This window comes from Periplaneta americana, chromosome 9, assembly GCF_040183065.1.
Source record: "Periplaneta americana isolate PAMFEO1 chromosome 9, P.americana_PAMFEO1_priV1, whole genome shotgun sequence".
NCBI lineage: Eukaryota > Metazoa > Arthropoda > Insecta > Blattodea > Blattidae > Periplaneta > Periplaneta americana.
In genome coordinates, this window is record NC_091125.1 from 151,761,956 (window position 1) to 151,780,581 (window position 18,626).

Below are 18,626 nucleotides of genomic sequence, written 5' to 3' on the forward strand. Positions count from 1 at the left end.
ATGTAAGTCCTAACCTAAATCAAAATTATGGATCGAAACGAAAATAGCAGTATTTCGTAAAAACCGATATATTGTTCTCATCTCTACTGGGCACTGAAGGGATAACAGAATAATTTTACTTCCAGTCAAAACTGGTTTATCTCAGTATGAAATATGACTTGATTTTAAACTTTAACTGGGTAACAGTTATTTTTCAATTTTTATAGAGGAAGTGTTACAAATGTGAAATAAGGGTTCAAAATATGAAATAGTGTGACATATATTCTAGCGGAAGCCTTCCAAATTACTACACACCGATACTCTCTTTCGCTGGAATGTGTTAGTTTGCAGTTAGAAGCTGAACTGTTGAAAAGCTTATCATTATTGCGTTTTCGACGTGTTATACTTCAATCATAACGAATAGAAAGAAGTAATGGTCGCACTCTGTTAATTCAAACGGCCGATACCACGCGGCGCTAGTGCAGAGTTCGCTCAGTCTGTTCCGTGTGTAAGCACATAAATACATTTAACGTAAGTTGCACTGTTTACCTTTCGCTCCATATACGTACGTAACTGGCATTGTACTTACAACATTAAGACAATTTGAAAGAAAAACACATTCATATACATCACACTGTAAAACAAATAATAGTTTAATATGTAAAACTTAACTTAGGGCTGCTCGTAGGCATGCAATATGTACTCACCAACAGTTACTTGTCCGACACTTTGGAGAATTTACGAGATGATTTGGCGGCTCTCGGAGCTTGGAGTTCTCGTCGGATTTGTTTCGTCCGGAAGAAGAACCGACATTTCATATAGTGAAAAATTAGTTTCGGTATGATATCCATGGCATGATCCAAGCAGCATCCTGTTCCCGGTGGCTGAATTACAATTGAGTTAATACTGTCTATGCACTCGTGAAATATGTCGCCCCACATTCCATCGCTCCATTTTTCTTTTATTGTCTGTTCTGTTTGCATAAGCAAATGAAACACGCACGCCCTACAACCCGGAACAAAACACGAAGGTATTGCTTCAAATATAACACGACGAAAACATAATAATCTCGTCCTTTAATAAATAAATCGTGAGAGCTACTCACTTGTCACTCGTGTACGAATAATTGCAGATTAGTGTATTGGCACTTAAAGTATTTAACGCACTTAATTACACTAAAAAAGCAAACGAAATGAACGAACACTCTACTGCTTCTTTTATGGATATTCGCTTCCAACTGAGCAATACCGATTGCAGCGCCACTAATTCTCTTGGTCACCGTCGACAATGCTGAACAGATAGGAGTGCGCACATTTCTTCTTTCTATTCGTTATGCTTCAATGTTAGAAATATTAATAACAGCCTATATATTCTTAAAGAGAAATAATCTGCGATTACAGCAATGCATGTTTTAAATTATGATATGTTTTGAGGTCATGACTTACAACATCAGTGTGTCACAAATATGAAATACTAGTTTATTAGTATTCCTCCTTTCCTTTATACCCTGGTTTTGTGTTTCGTTACTAGTGTTGGCACCTGTAGGAGGAGGGAAAACCTCACCTTCCAACAAACTTAGAAAACAGTGGAGTGAAAAGGCAATGCAAGAAGCTATAAAACAAGTTCGAGAAAAGACGTGAGAGACGATTCATCTGGATTCAGTATTACGGTTGGGAAAACACATTCTAATGAAGATGCTGAATGCTTGTTCTGTGCTTTTCTTAGTAGAGGCCATTTTGACTTTACAATTTTGTTAATCTTGATAATAGTATTCCATTTGTACTCCCATTTTCATGAAGGAAACATGTTATATTTAGAGAAAATTATATTTACAATCATTTTATACCATCTTACGAAATTGTAAGTCCGGTGTAGGCCTACCAAAACGAAAAAAAATGAGATGATATTCCATATTTGTAACACTTCCTCTATTACTGGATTGAGTTACTTTTAAGATTTAAATAATTATCTTTGGTCCCCCATTCTACGACGACTATTCAAGATCTCCCACAGAGGGTCGAGTCACAGAGTCTTAGAGCTGCTACGTTAAGCAATTTATCAGCAATTTAACGAGACAGAACTTTCACACTTATTTCACAAGCTGTAATAGAAACTCTGGCACATATTTTGGGCAAATGCCAGACCTGAAATGACACAGGGTAACTTTTGTAGTAAAGTAAATTTTCCTACCTTGAAAACCGATGACAGCTCAATCCAAGGAAGTAAGAAGTTGGTTGGCGTTAAGTGGTGCAAGAAAAGACGTAGCGAGGAGTTGTCCACTAAATATGAAGTATCTCCCAGGCATGTGGGTGCCTTCCTGCAATAAATAATACATTTATATGTGTTATTACTAGAGCCCGGATGTTAGGCAAAATGCCTTTTTTAATCTGAGTGTATGTATGAAAGATCTATTAGAGATAAACATGTTTCCACACATTTGGGGACGATATGCCTTTTTGACTATTTTAGCTCCCGTTGCCTATTTTAAGGTTAATTGCCTTTTTTTTTAGCCTTTTTACGTCTTTACTGTATATTTTCTAAATCTTTAATGCATTTAAAATAAACCGCACATAAGTTATATAAAAAAAACAAAAAAGAACGGTTGTACAAATTAAAAATATACATTCACTTCACAAAAATATTTGCTGAGAATCTCATTCTCCAGCAATACATATGTTTCCAAGAAGTCGTAAACTTTTCTTCCCTACCAATTCTATCTTTTGTGTCACTTAACAAAGTTGTTTGAACGGTATAACCTTCAGTGCTCTGGTCACTTCAGAATTTACCAGCGAAAGAAAGGGGATGAGGGAAGTATTAAAAGCAAGTCTCCAGGTCCCGTTACTGTTGTCGCTTGCACGCACAAGTCACGCGTACTTTGAAGTCTCTAATCCCTTCTCACATCCCTCTTTTTGAGACAATACACAGTCGGTTTTTCCCGATCTCTGAAAGAAAGTTGAGACAGTCCTTCTGAAAGAAGTTGTTTAAGTTTTCTCCAATCACTTCAGTAGATGTAGAAAGATCTTTTTCCACATAAAAAACGTTCTCTCTGACTGGCGGCTCACTGTGACAGTTGACAACTTAAAACGCATGTTGTTGTGACATGTAACCTGGGAAAGTGAGTACCGTATGGGATAGTTTATCAAGTATTTGTCTTTCTTTGTCTGTTTCCATGAATAATAAATGCCTATTTGACTGCCTATTTTTAGTGCCTATATGCCTGCCTATTTTAGGCTAACCAAAATAAATGCCTAAACATCCGGGCTCTAGTTATTACAACAGCAGTAAGTAACAAACATGCTTTTTCAATCGCAATTTATCACAGTTGGAATATGAAAAAATAGTTTCCCCCCTTCAATACTACAGACAACACGCCATGGACCTAAGCTATATTGCAAATCGCATATAAACATGAACATGACTAAATTTTGTTTCTTTATTCTCACCCGTTTCCTTATTACACCAGTTTCTTTATCATCATTACTACCTTCATTAAAGTTACTAGTTTTATCAACAACTCCGTTTTCATTAACCTAACCAGTGTCTTCACTAGTATTACCGTTTTTTAATGATCTATACCTTGTTATGATCTTCATCGTCTTAATAAATGATTAAAATCTTTATTGACATAATTTACATTGCGCAAATCAAGCTTTCAGGTATAACTCCCTGTAAAGTTGATTTGAATTAATTTCGAGGGAAAAATTGTTCCGGGGCCGGGTATCGAAGCCGAGACCTTTGGTTAAACGTACCAACGCTCTACCAACTGAGCTACCCGGGAACTCTATCAGACACCGATCCAATTTTTCCTTCTTTATCCACAGACCTCAAAGTGGGCTGACAACCGTCAAGCAACCAACATTGAGTGCACACTGACTCTTTGTGACATAAATTGTGGTTTTCTGTTAACGAACAGTGACGTGTATTATGCATATCAAACTTTCAGGTATAACTCCCTGTAAAGTTGATTTGAATAATTTCGAGGGAAAAACTGTTCCGGGGCCGGGTAACGAAGTCGGGACCTTTGGTTCAACGTACCAACGCTCTACCAACTGAGCTACCCGGGAACTCTACCAGATACCGATCCAATTTTTCCCTCTATATCCACAGACCTCAAAGTGGGCTGACAACCGTCAAGCAACCAACATTGAGTGCACACTGACTCTGTGTGACGTAAATTGTGGTTTTCTGTTAACGAACAGTGACGTGTATTATGCAAATCAAACTGTCAGGTATAACTCCCTGTAAAGTTGAAAAATTGGATCAGTGTCTGATACAGTTCCCGGATAGCTCAGTTGGTAGAGCGTTGGTACGTTTAACAAAAGATCCCGGGTTCGATACCTGGCACTGGAATAATTTTTCCCTCGAAATTATTCATAATTTACATTATTTTAAGCCATACTTTTATTTATCATCGTCGTATCATACATAAAGACTAGTCCACCGCTGCGGAGTGGTAGTTAGCATGCCTGACCGTAAAACGAGCGGACCTGGGTTCAAATCCTGGTTGGGACAAGTTACCAGGTTGAGGTTTTTCCGGGGTTTTATCTCAACCCATTAAGAACAAATGCTGGGTGACTTTCGGCGCTGGACTCATTTCGCTGGCATTATCACCTTCATCTCACTCAGACGCTAGATAACCATATCAGTTGATAAAGCGACGTAAAATAACCTTAAAAACATGAAGACTCGGATGGCAGCGTCATCTGCAGCAGTGGCGTAGCCTGGTTTTCAGACTAGGGTATGTAACCCAGTTAATATAGTTTGAAAATGGAATTTCCCGTATCCAGCATAGAGCATATACCGAATACAATTGTATCACGTAGTATAAACACTGCATATATCTTCCTTGCTAATACAAATTTACAAACATCGACAAATAATAGACACACTGAAAAGTGTTTTAATAAACTTAGTTTAGGACTATGCAGTAAAAATAAAATTAATAAACTCACGTTTACTATCCTTGGAGTTTTTTTTACTTGGTTATATAACGACGCTGTATCAACTACGAGGTTATTTAGCGTTGATGAAGTTGGTGATGGTGAAATGATATTTGGCGAGATGAGGCCGAGGACTCGCCGTAGATTACCTGACATTTACCTTACGGTTGGGGAAAACCTCGGAAAAATCCCAACCAGATAATCAGCGCAAGCGGGAATCGAACCCACGCCCAATTGCAACTCTGGATCGGCAAGTAAGCATCTTAGCCGACCGAGTTACGCCGGTGGCTCTCCTTGGAGTTTCCCCGAACATTTTTAGTCGTTTTTTTTTTCAAATATTATATGGTCACAAAAATAGTTATGTTTCTTGGCTGCCTTATAAATAGTATTTAAATCTTCATAGCCATTGGTATTTCAAACGGACTTTTCATTAGAAAAGAGAAGACAAGACCAGTAAAACAGTTTGTTTAAAGTATTACATCCTCACAGCCACGACTCACTTTCATAAATCTTTACATTAAAATGTCTTACACACTTTTTTATGTTCGTAGTGATATTCAGTACTGGTTTTGAAGGGCCTGCTTTAATTACGTCTTCTTTTTCACAGAACGTTAAAGTCTGGAAGCTCCTTACCTTCAATTTGTCGATTATACAACAATTTGTTTCCATATTTGATGCATTGCGACAATGAACACGAAACAATTTCCCTTTCACTCACTGCGTGACCTCTTGGATGTATATTGTCAGCGTACATATCCTGGAGCCCATAAGCGCGTAACACAAAGATCTTAACCTAAATAATTTATTTCAACACTAAACAATTAAGCTTTCAAAACAGTCTTCAGTGTTCACAAATGAAAAAAGTAACATTTTGGAAAAAATAACTCACTCGTCATTCTTTAAAAGTCAATGGAAATAATACAGAGTGATTTATATAGAACTGACACATTTCTTTCATTAATTGTTTCAAAACGAATTGTGCTAGCGACAACTTATTATACCCAAAATGTAGAGGAATTTTGGGAGATTATTTACCTCTATAGCAAATGTTGTCCGGCGTTGTCAAATCCGGAGATCTCGGTGGCCACAGGTTCCTGGAAATTATTCGGTCGTCACATAACCGGATAAATGGAACCATGCTTCATCTGTGAACCATGTGATGGACATTATGGCAGGATTTTGCACAATGAACGTCTGAAATCAACGACAATAATTCAATCTTTTATCCTTATCTGGTTCCTGTAGCTGATGAACAACCGTAACCCTATATGGCTTTAGGCTCTCTGACTCATTGAGTAGGTGTATCCTGTCTCCTGCGACAAACGTCTTAATGATTTTTTGGGTGACTGCTCCAGTCGTGCTCTTACGTCAACAACAACCGTGGGAAGCCTAGATGAACGATGCTTTCCCTTTTCACTCACCAGAGATCCAGTTGTTTCCAATTTGTTTACCAGTCCCAGTATTGTGTTTCTTTTGGGAGGATTGCGAACACCAAATTCTCTCTGGTATGCTCTTTGAGTAGCTGTAATTGAATTCGTAATCCAGTATTGCTTCACAAGGAAGAGTCGTTGATTTAATGTGTACTGCATTTTCACGTTGACACAAAATGTCGAAAACAGCTGCCAACAATAGGAATAAAACATAAACATCTGCGCATCTAGTGACTTATTGTCGTTGGTTTCAGACGTTCATTGTGAAAAAACCTGCCATATTGTCCATCACATTATTCACAGATGAAGCATGGTTCCATTTATCCGGTTATGTGACGACCGAATAATTTCCAGGAACCTGTGGCCACCGAGATCTTCGGATTTGACAACGCCGGACAACATTTGCTATAGAGGTAAATAATCTCCCAAAATTCCTCTACATTTTGGGTATAATAAGTTGTCGCTAGCACAATTCGTTTTGAAACAATTAATGAAAGAAATGTGTCAGTTCTATATAAATCACTCTGTATAACACAAGCATGACTATACGACAATATGTATTGCAATGCTATACATCCCCGGGGTCACGAGCATGCTCACTGTACGAGTTTTCTCGGGCTGACGACAGATGTCGCTGAGACGTTGCGAAGTGATTAGAGAGTACCGCATTCTCGACGGCGGCAGCCATATTTACTCCTTGCTCGGCACAGAAGCGTAAACAGTAATGCTAGAACGATGGTGATTAAAGGCGATAGCATACATGTTGTTGTGGTTTATTGAACACAGGAGACAAGAATTAAACATTATTGTCATAGCGAAATGACTCATGAGAGATAGCCTAACACTTTATTATTTATGTTATGTCCATTTCAATAGGGATAACATCAACAATTTTCTAGTGCAATTCTCACACCAACATTTCGACCGCCACACTTAGCAAATTGTCGTGCATTTGCTATAACAGACAATTTTCTTAACAATACATACATTCTAGTCCCAAAATAGTGATAAGACTTTTTCAAATATATTATAACGAATTGAGAACGTCTGAGTTGAAGTGTTAATGAATAAAGACTTCAAATCCTTTAGTGTCAATACATTTTCTACCAACGTTTCACATTTTTCTGCATTTAGAATTATATTAAACACGAATTTATAAGGGTATACGTGACATTTCCATGTACGATTTGAGAGTCACTAATATGCTAATAAAATTTATAGATTCATCAATGTTATCAGTTATTAGATATGAAATACAGTTTTCACAAATATTATATAACTTATTTTGTTTTATTTTGAACAAAACTGATCCCAACAAATAGTTAAGAGCTTGTTGTTCACTCAAGTCAATATTTCCATTTTCAGTTAAATTAAAATTTAGCCTATATCAATTTCTTTTGCTCAGATTCATCTTCACTAGACCTTTCTGTTTCGGGTTTACTTACATCTGTATCTAGAAACTCAACTAATTGTTCAGAATCGCAAACTTCCCCAAAGGTCTTTTTCCCTCCGGCTTCCCAACAACACTCTATATGGATTTATGGATTCGTCCATACGTGCTACATGCTCTGCTCATTTCAAACGTCTGGATTTAATGTTCCTAATTATGTCAGGTGAAGAATACAATGCGTGCAGTTCTGCGTTGTGTAACTTTCTCCATTCTCCTGTAACTTCATCCCTCTAACCCCCAAATATTTTCCTAAGAACCTTATTCTCAAGCACTCTTAATCTCTGTTCCTCCCTCAAAGTGAGAGTTCAAGTTTCACAACCATACATAACAACCGGTAATATAACTGTTTTATAAATTCTAATTTTCAGATTTTTTTTTATAGCAGACAAGATGACAAAAGCTTCTCAACCGAATAATAACAGGCATTTCCCATATTTATTCTGCATTTAATTTTCTCCCGAGTGTCATTTATATTTGTTACTGTTGCTCCAAGATATATTAATTTTTCTACCTCTTTGAGGGATAAATTTCTAATTTTTATATTTCCATTTCATATAATATTCAGGTCACGAGACATAATCATATACTTTATCTTTTCGGGATTTACTTTCAAATCTATCGCTTTAGTTGCTTCAGTAACGTTCCCGTGTTTTCCGTAATAGTTTGTGTATTTTCTCCTAATATAGGCCTATTCATGTCACCCGCATAGACAATAAGCTGTAATGCTAATTCAGTACAACAGCAATTGATTACACATTGATTAACTACACAACAGCACGGTATTCTTCATGATAACGATGGAAAATCACACTGGAAACCTGTGTTCCTACGCAAGTCTTACGGTGTACTGAGTCTCCGCAGGAGTAAATATGGCCGCCGCGTCGGCATTTGTCGGATCAAAAGAATGCGGTACTCTCCAATATACACTGCTCTGGCGAAGTGTTTTTAAATATCAAGCGGGCCGTGCCCATAGAGTTACAGTCTTTTTTATCCTCTCAGGTTACAGTATAATTCTTACTAGTGGTCGCGCCCAAGGTGATTAAAACATAGTGCGAATTCAAAATCAAACATTCTTGGAAAACTTGATCTGTCCGAAAACGATTATATGTTACAATATTATAATTCATAATTCAGAGTCACCTTGAAGGAAATTGCAGGGTATGTAACACATCCATGGACGCTATGTCCTTGATCTGCAGGGATTCCTATGAAGTAGAATTTTATGTTTGATACTCCAGAGAAACATCGCGCAAAGTAGTGCACTTGAATCTGTACGAGAAGACGGATAAACCATTCCAACGTGCCGGGTTGGGGTCCGCGCCACATGATAGCCCGCCTCTCGGCAGCTTTGTCTCATTGTCTCGGAAGAATGGGCTGGAATTACCGCGGGTGTTTGTTTCGGCAGATGTTTGTGGGACGTAACCCGGGAGTCGGCGCGCCGCTGGGCGCTGATTGCCGAGTGCTGACGAGGCGCATTCCTAATGATGCATTAGCCAGTTATTACAGCCCTGCCTTAATTACAACACATAAGCAACGACTGTGATACCGAGGCGCCCTCATAGATAGATATGAAGCAGGTTTACTAGAAACACTCCCATCATTCTGCAACTTACAGAACTATGCAAACTGTATCACATAATATTTTTTTTTAGACAGTCGTTTCATGACGACGACTTTTCGATTCTTATTTCAGTACCGAAAAATCATTGATTTCCGCATCCATAAATTAGAGTGCTTAAAAGTAAATTTCCGTACCTAAAAGTACTTTTAAGCACGCTAATCAGAAATTTATTTATTTGTTTACAGTATTTTATTGCTAGTAAATTTCAAATAAATATAATATAATATAATATAATATAATATAATATAATATAATATAATATAATATAATATAATATATCTTCTTCTTCTTCTTCTTCTTCTTCTTCTTCTTCTTCAGTCCCTTCTGCTGCTAAGCGTCGGGTTCGCCTCTCTCCTTCCATTTCATCCATTTTTCCCGGTCTCTACACATTCTCTTCATCTCTACCATTCCTTTTCCTTTCTGTTGGCCTATTCTTTCTATTGTATCCTCCCATTTAATCCTTGGTCTTCCTCGTCTCTTTCTTCCTTCCACTCTCATTTCCATCACCTGTTTAACCTTCCTTTCCTCTCCCATACGATATACATGCCCAAACCATTTCAACTGCCTTTCATTAATCACCTCTGTTATTGCTTTTCTCATTTTAACTTCTTCTCTTATTCTAATATAATATAATATAATATAATATAATATAATATAATATAATATAATATAATACTTACTTACAAATGGCTTTTAAGAAACCCGAAGGTTCATTGCCGCCCTCACATAAGCCCGCCATTGGTCCCTATCCTGTGCAAGATTAATCCAGTCTCTATCATCATACCCCACCTCCCTCAAATCCATTTTAATATTATCCTCCCATCTACGCCTCGGCCTCCCTAAAGGTCTTTTTCCCTCCGGTCTCCCAACTAGCACTCTATATGCATTTCTGGATTCGCCCATACGTGCTACATGCCCTGCCCATCTCAAACGTCTGGATTTAATGTTCCTAATTATGTCAGGTGAAGAATACAATGCGTGCAGTTCTGTGTTGTGCAACTTTCTCCATTCTCCTGTAACTTCATCCCGCTTAGCCCCAAATATTTTCCTAAGCACCTTATTCTCAAACACCCTTACCCTATGTTCCTCTCTCAGAGTGAGAGTCCAAGTTTCACAACCATACAGAACAACCGGTAATATAACGTTTTATAAATTCTAACTTTCAGATTTTTGGACAGCAGACTGGATGATAAGAGCTTCTCAACCGAATAATAACACGCATTTCCCATATTTATTCTGCGTTTAATTTCCTCCCGAGTGTCATTTATATTTGTTACTGTTGCTCCAAGATATTTGAATTTTTCTACCCCTTCGAAGGATAAATCTCCAATTTTTATATTTCCATTTTGTACAATATTCTGGTCACGAGACATAATCATATACTTTGTCTTTTCGGGATTTACTTCCAAACCGATCGCTCTACTTGCTTCAAGTAAAATTTCCGTGTTTTCCCTAATCGTTTGTGTATTTTCTTCTAACATATTCACGTCATCCGCATAGACAAGCAGCTGATGTAACCCGTTCAATTCCAAACCCTCTCTGTTATCCTGGACTTCCCTAATGACATACTCTAGAGCGAAGTTAAAAAGTAAAGGTGATAGTGCATCTCCCTGCTTTAGTCCGCAGTGAATTGAAAAAGCATCAGACAGAAACTGACCTACACGGACTCTGCTGTATGTTTCACTGAGACACATTTTAATTAATCGAACCAGCTTCTTGGGAATACCAAATTCAATAAGAACATCATATAATACTTCTCTCTTAACCGAGTCATATGCCTTTTTGAAATCTATGAATAACTGATGTACTGTACCCTTATACTCCCATTTTTTCTCCATTATCTGTCGAATACAAAAAATCTGATCAATAGTCGATCTATTACGCCGAAAACCGCACTGATGATCCCCAATAATTTCATCTACGTACGGAGTTAATCTTCTCAAAAGAATATTGGACAAAATTTTGTACGACGTCAACAAAAGTGATATTCCTCGAAAGTTACCACAGTTGGTTTTGTCCCCCTTTTTAAAAATAGGTACAATTATGGACTCCTTCCATTGTTCTGGTACAATTTCCTTTTCCCAAATAGCAAGTACAAGTTTATAAATTTCGCTATTCAATGCACTTTCACCCTCTTGTATTAATTCTGCTGGAATTTGATCGATACCTGGAGACTTGTACTTTTTCAGATTTTCTATCGCAATTTCGACTTCTGAAAGCGTGGGTTCGGGTATAAATGGCTCAGCAGTTTGTATTTCAATTTCGTCCCGATCATTTCTATTTGGCCTACGTACATTTAGTAGTTGCGCAAAATAGTTTTTCATCTGTTTAGGATTGATGGAGAGTCTGCAAGCAAGTCACCATTCTCATCCTTGATCACGTTTACCCTTGGCTGATATGCGTTCTTAAATTCCTTTATACCCTTATATAAATCTCGAATGTTTTTAATATAATATAATATAATATAATATAATATAATATAATATAATATAATATAATATAATATAATATAATATAATATAATATAATATAATATAATATAATATAATATAATATAATATTAGTACATTATGCAACGAGCCTATAATGAAGGTAATTAAGAAGTGAGTATGGATATTTATGAAACGAGCGCAAGCGAGTTTCATAATTTTCATACGAGCTTCTTAATTACCATTATAGGCGAGTTTCATACGACTTTTTATGCTCGACCATATTTCTAACTTGATATTAATTTTATTGTATCTGACCTGGAGCAATGTCCCGTATGTTGTGAGATGTGCGCAGACGCGAAAGTATTGATTTGTTTCCGAGGAACAGATGTGCACATTGACCTTGCTAGGCCATAAGAACCTACAGAGATAGCATTGAAATAAAATTAGACATTGAAAAACGAGATGACAAATTGAATTTATTTGAATAATTATTATAGTAACAGAGCATAACCTTCTGCGACAGTATTGGATTTCCAGCCTCCGTGACTTTTCGCTAATTCTCTTTCGATTGCATATCCGAGAATAATCGATACTTGCGGTTTTATAACGGTAGAAAGCTGACCTGTCATTGGCTCAACAGTTGTAACCTGAGTCGTCATTGTCTGAAAGACCTGACCTTTAATGAGTAGGTGTACTTTAATGACATGCATTAAAGGTCTGCTACCAGGTGTATAATTACTACATTTCGGCATGGTCGAGCATAAAATATAATATAATATAACATCTATACTAATAATAAATCTGTAGCCGAAATTTTTCTGGTAATTTTCGATTTTCAAAAAATAATTGGTCCTAACATATATAATTAACCACCCTGAAACCGAAAATCGCATTTTTGAAATTTTTGTTTGTATGTCTGTCTGTCTGTCTGTCTGTATGTTTGTTACCTTTTCACGTGATAATGGCTGAACGGATTTCGATGAAAATTGGAATATAAATTAAGTTCGTTGTAACTTAGATTCTAGGCTATATGGCATTCAAAATACATGATTTGAAAGGGGGGTTATAAGGGGGCCTGAATTAAATAAATCGAAATATCTCGATTATTATTGATTTTTGTGAAAAATGTTACATAACAAAAGTTTCTTTAAAAATTATTTCTGATAGGTTTTATTCTTTGAAAAATTTTGATATGACTGATATTTAATGAGATAAATGAGTTTTAAAATTAAAATAACTCCCATCTAAGGCCGTGTAATGAATTAAAAAACGAATGACTTCGTCCATAAGGGGCCTTGGTCAGCAACAATCGAAAGCTATGAAAGATAGCCTGCAGAGAATGTTTCTGTGTTTGTATGAAGTAATATCGGAAGCTAAATTAACCTATTTGTATAATTAATTTTTATTTCACCATTGGAAATTGTAGTTTCTCTAGATGGACATAATGCTATAATGTTAATACAGTAACTTCTGATGTAATATAATATAATATAATATAATATAATATAATATAATATAATATAATATAATATAATATAATATAATATAATATAATATAATATTGGTTGATTGATTTATTGATATAGTTCACAAGTACAAAACTTAATAATATAACAAAAGATCTATAAATAAATGTAGTACTACATACTAAATATACAATTTCCTAGACTTATTATTTTAACGCAAATCTCAATAATTTATTGGTTCAAACTTGCACTTACGTCTGGTTTTAGTGCATGTTTAAACCAATAATGATAACCACTAAGACATATAATATAATATAATATAATATAATATAATATAATATAATATAATACAATATAATATAATATGTAATATTATACAATATAATTTAAGTTATTTGAAGGGTTCACAACCATAGTGTGCCAAACGCCATTTACTGAATACGTAGAAAACAAGGATTAAAATTATGTTATTACCATAATTCAATGGAAACCTATAACAAGTAAAATAAAATATACACATTAAATCTAAATTATGTCAATCTTCATTAAACTATGGTTGCATGTAATAAAAATTAAGAAACAGGTTAAAGGAATTGTCATTGTACCAAATGAGTGTCTCTGGACCAAAATGATCGCATTTTAATTATTTGGATGCAATTTAAATTAAGTAACATATTAAACGATTTATCCTTCTATCAAACACGAATGTTCCCTGGATCAAACGTCCTATTTTAATTATGTAATTACTTTATATTTATTTCTAACGAGTGCAGCGGAGCGCACGGGTACGGCTAGTAATATAATATAATATAATATAATATAATATAATATAATATAATATAATATAATATAATATAATATAATATAATATAATATAATATAATATAATATAATATGATATAATATAATATAATATAATATAATATAATATAAACTAGCCCACTCTTGAATAAGTAAGATTTGTGCTCAGGAGGGGATTCCAATACAAACAAAAATAAAATTGAGAGTGAATAAATTACAGATTAAAAAGTGTTAAATATCTTTAAACCCAAACTATAAATCCAATACAATTTTTTTTTTACTTTTTAATTTGTTCAATGTCTTTCTACGGAAGGATCTACAAGGCGTGCTGACATCATAATAATTGACCGACATAAAAAAAAACTGGTCTCATTCTTGACCCCACTGTAAGTTTAGAAATTAATGAAGATCAACCAAAGCAGGTACATGAAGAGAAACGCACTATTTACCTTCCATGCTGTGATGCTATACAATACAATACAATACAATACAATACAATCTCAGTCATAAATACTCGTATAATATTCAAGATTGGAATGTCATTGGACTTATGTTTGGTGGGCGAGGAACAATTCCCAAATTTACATTGGAGGTCCTCAGAAAATTAAAGGTTCCTGAAAAGATTCTTCAGACAATTGCATCAACCATTTTAAAATCTTCATTGAACATCATCAATCACCATCGCTATTCATCTTTATAATATTCAATGCATATTATTTATTTTCAATAAATTTTTATCGTTTTGATAGCCACCACATCTTGTCGCAGAATATTCTTTTTTAAAATTTCATTATGTATTTTTTTTAATTAATTTACATTTTCTTTTTTGTTCATTTGAATTGATTAGGATGCCGATATTTTAAATCCAAGATTTGGACGGCTATCATTTCGATTTGTTTGATTCGAAGAGAATTAGTAGTTAAAATAATATTAGAATAAAATATGTTTAATAATCTAGGACCTTAACTCATGTCATGATAAAAGCTACATTGGTTTTACATTTTAGATTCAGATAAACACAGAAAATTCATATTTTTAGTTCTATATTTATGTATAGGCCCATATATTTCAGAGTTATTAAGATTTCTGTGAAATACTGAAAACATAAATTCCAACTATTTATTTATTATAAATATTCACAACACAATTATTTAAATTGGAAATAACATTTGGAGACATTATTCACTTCCGAATCACTCATTTCCCTGTTCATATTTATCAGTTTCGTTGTAATAATTGTATATTCCAAAATTACATGACAAGCAGTACTCCAATTAAAGAACTTCCTAACAACCAGCAAAACAATCACCATAGCCTACTACATAGGCTATCCAAAGGCTGTGAAGTCTATCTCTTTCCATACGAATGTAATACTCTTTCGTCATTAAAATCAGAAGTTCGGCATTGCGAGAGAACGAATCAACAATTTTATTACGAGTATCTTTAAAATAGAAATACATTACGGAATCTCGAGCGACTGTCTAAAAAACTCTTGTATCAAACACGTGCGAAACTAGCGTTTCAAGCACTCGCCGTAATAATCTTCACATCATTTTGCAACTTGTTGCATAAGTAGCTATTTTAATTGATTATTTTACGACGCTTTATCAACTGTTGAGTGAGATGAAGGTGATAATAGTAGCGAGATGAGTCCAGAATCCAACGCCGAACGTTATCCAGCATTTGTTCTTATTGGGTTGAGGGAAAACCCTGGAAATACCTCAATCAGATAACGTGTACCAGCCAGGATTTGAACCCGGGCCTGCTCGTTTCACGGTCAGACGTGCTAACCGTTACTCCACAGCGGTGGGCGACACAATATTGTGATGTGATAATTAAAGAGAACGACATAAAGAAAAACATGTTAAAAATCTACTTAGAGTTTATAACTTCATTCACAGTGTTCTGTCCAAGAGCAGATCTTTCACTGCAAACCAAGCATTCTTCAGTCTTCCCTTTTTTCGCCTTCCTCTTAGTCTGAGCATGCGATCCATATAGAAGGTATCTCAGGAGGAATGTAGAACACTTCAGGATAATGTAGTTTGGTTTAATATACCTATACGTACATCGATTTAACCTGATATACCTATGTCCAAAATGTAACGGTTGGGAAGTTACTGATGGGTGATCTTTTAAATGGAGAGAGATATTATACACGTATTTCTACGTTTTAAAACATTGTGATATTTATTTATTTATTTCATTTATTTATTTATTTATTTAACCTGGTAGAGATAAGGCCATCAGGCTTTCTTTTCCCTTCTACCAGGGGATTACAACTACAATATTAAGAATACAATTACAATTATAATTACAGTTAATATTAAATTTAAAAATACAATAAAAATCAAAGTACTAAAAGATTAACTGATTAATAAAAGCTAGACAGTTTATTGTAAAAGTTAAGAAGAGAGAAGCATTTTTATTGAATAAGTAAAAATTAAACCTACTCTACGCAGTAAGAAAATGCTTAATAAGCTTGCTTTTGAACGCTACTAAATTCCGACAGTCTCTGATGTCACTGGGTAGGGTATTCCACAAGCGCGAGAGCGAAATTGTGTATGATGATGAATACGATGATGTCTTATGTGCTGGTATGGCTAGTATGCGGCTATTTTGCGTGCGTGTGAAGAGATTATGATATGATGACAGGTAACTGAAACGGGAGGCAAGGTAGGCAGGTGTAGAAGTGTGAAGGACTTGGAAAAGGAGAACAAGAGAATGAAAATTTCTACGTTAGTTAAGCCGTAGCCAGTTTAGAGTTTGAAAGGATGGGGTAATGTGGTCAGTGCGACGGACATCGCAGACGAAGCGAACACAAGAATTATGAACACGTTGTAATTTTTGCGACTTGTTGACATTGAGGTCAGTCAGTAGAAAATCACAATAATCGAAGTGGGGTATGACTAGTGTTTCCACTAGTATTTTCTTGAGTGATAGCGGAAGGAATTTTCGAATTCTGTTTAAGGAATGTAGTATGGAAAGCACTTTTTTGGTAGTATGGGTTACTTGGTTATTCCAGTTTAAATGCGTATCAAAGTAAACTCCAAGGTTTTTAACACAGGAAGCAAAAGGGATTATTGTGTCGTTCAACTTGATATGATACATTATTGAAAATCTTGTGTTGTTCCAATAAGTTTATTTCACAATTAAGTACAAAGTGGAGAAACCTATCAGCCACCGGCGTGGCTCAGTCGGTTAAGGCGCTTGTCTGCCGGTCTGAAGTTAAGCTTGAGCGTGGGTTCGATCCCCGCTTGGGCTGATTACCTGGTTGGGTTTTTTCCGAGGTTTTCCTCAACCGTAAGGTGAATGCCAGGTAATCTGTGGCGAATCCTCGGCTTCATCTCTCAAAATACCATCTCACTATCACCAATCTTATCTACGCTAAATAACCTAGTAGTTGATACAGCGTCGTTAAATAACCAACTAAAAAAAAAGAAACCTATGAAAAAGAAGAAGATTAGATGTAATGAGGGAAAACCGAAATGAAAAATGCGAAACGTTTGTATCCCGAAAAACGCCTTCTGTAACGTCTGTTTTGTCCGGGGACCTGGCCAGGGATCAAACCCAGGCCGACTGGATGAAAGACCAACGCACTAGCACTTGAACTTCAAACGCGGATCAGATTGATAGAACTGAGCTCCAGTACTGAGCTACAGGTGTGTCGATATTACTCGGGAGGAGGGAGTTTCGAAATGAGCAAAAACCTGTACGATTGAAGTAATGGGATTCAAAACAAGATAAATTCCAACTTGGCACTACTTCACGTGTAAGAAAGTAAGAACATAATTTGTCTGTCTGTCTGCTAACAGCTGAGCTGTAATTTCTGGACGGAACTGAGAGAGAGCATGACCAATGTTTAATCATGTAAACACTTAGCGGCCAACTAGTCCGTTAAAATTCCCGCTTAACAGCGCCCCAATCATGTTATTACGTATTCTGTCACAAAAACATCTCAATTTCCGCTCCTGAATCCCCAGACGATTTCAACTAAAGTAAGATCGAGTTTAAGAGAAGTCTAGATCAGAGTTCAGAACTTCTGATGTTGCAATATTCTGTATTCGGAAGCTGCTGAATTTCATGCAATATTTATAAACTGGAGAGCAAAGGCTAATTGCGATTTCTCGGTCTCTGATCGGGTCAAAATTCTGATAGAACTGACATTTAATCATTGTGGTGAATATTTATATAAAGTCTTGAGAGTCTAATTAGTCAAATCCACTCCCATCACCTCCACGTTGGAGCCATCTGGGATCTTGTGAGACGTGAAAAAGAGAGTGGTGTTCGGAAAGCAACGGGAAGCTGCCGCATATATTTTTCCCCATGAAAACTGCAATGGAGAAAAATGGGGCGTGTGAAACGAAGAGAAAAAAAAGAAAAGAATGAAACTGTGTTAGAAAGAATGTGTGGAAAAAGAATAATGCTGAACCTGATCAGAAGAGAAAAAGAAATTGTCTGGGTCACTGGCTGAGAAGAAACTGTCTGCTGAAGGATACACTGGAAGGAA

At 35.7% G+C, this 18,626-nt stretch overlaps 1 protein-coding gene across 1 annotated transcript in view; it reads right to left on the reverse strand.

The window, feature by feature from the left end:
* The window catches only part of Bmcp (uncoupling protein Bmcp mitochondrial), a 415,529-nt gene that overhangs the window by 223,938 nt on the left and 172,965 nt on the right, over nucleotides 1-18,626 (reverse strand). The window contains exon 2 of the mRNA XM_069836125.1: nucleotides 2,170-2,296. The gene's annotated coding sequence lies outside the window, so the exon portion shown is untranslated. The remainder of the gene's footprint in view (nucleotides 1-2,169; nucleotides 2,297-18,626) is intronic.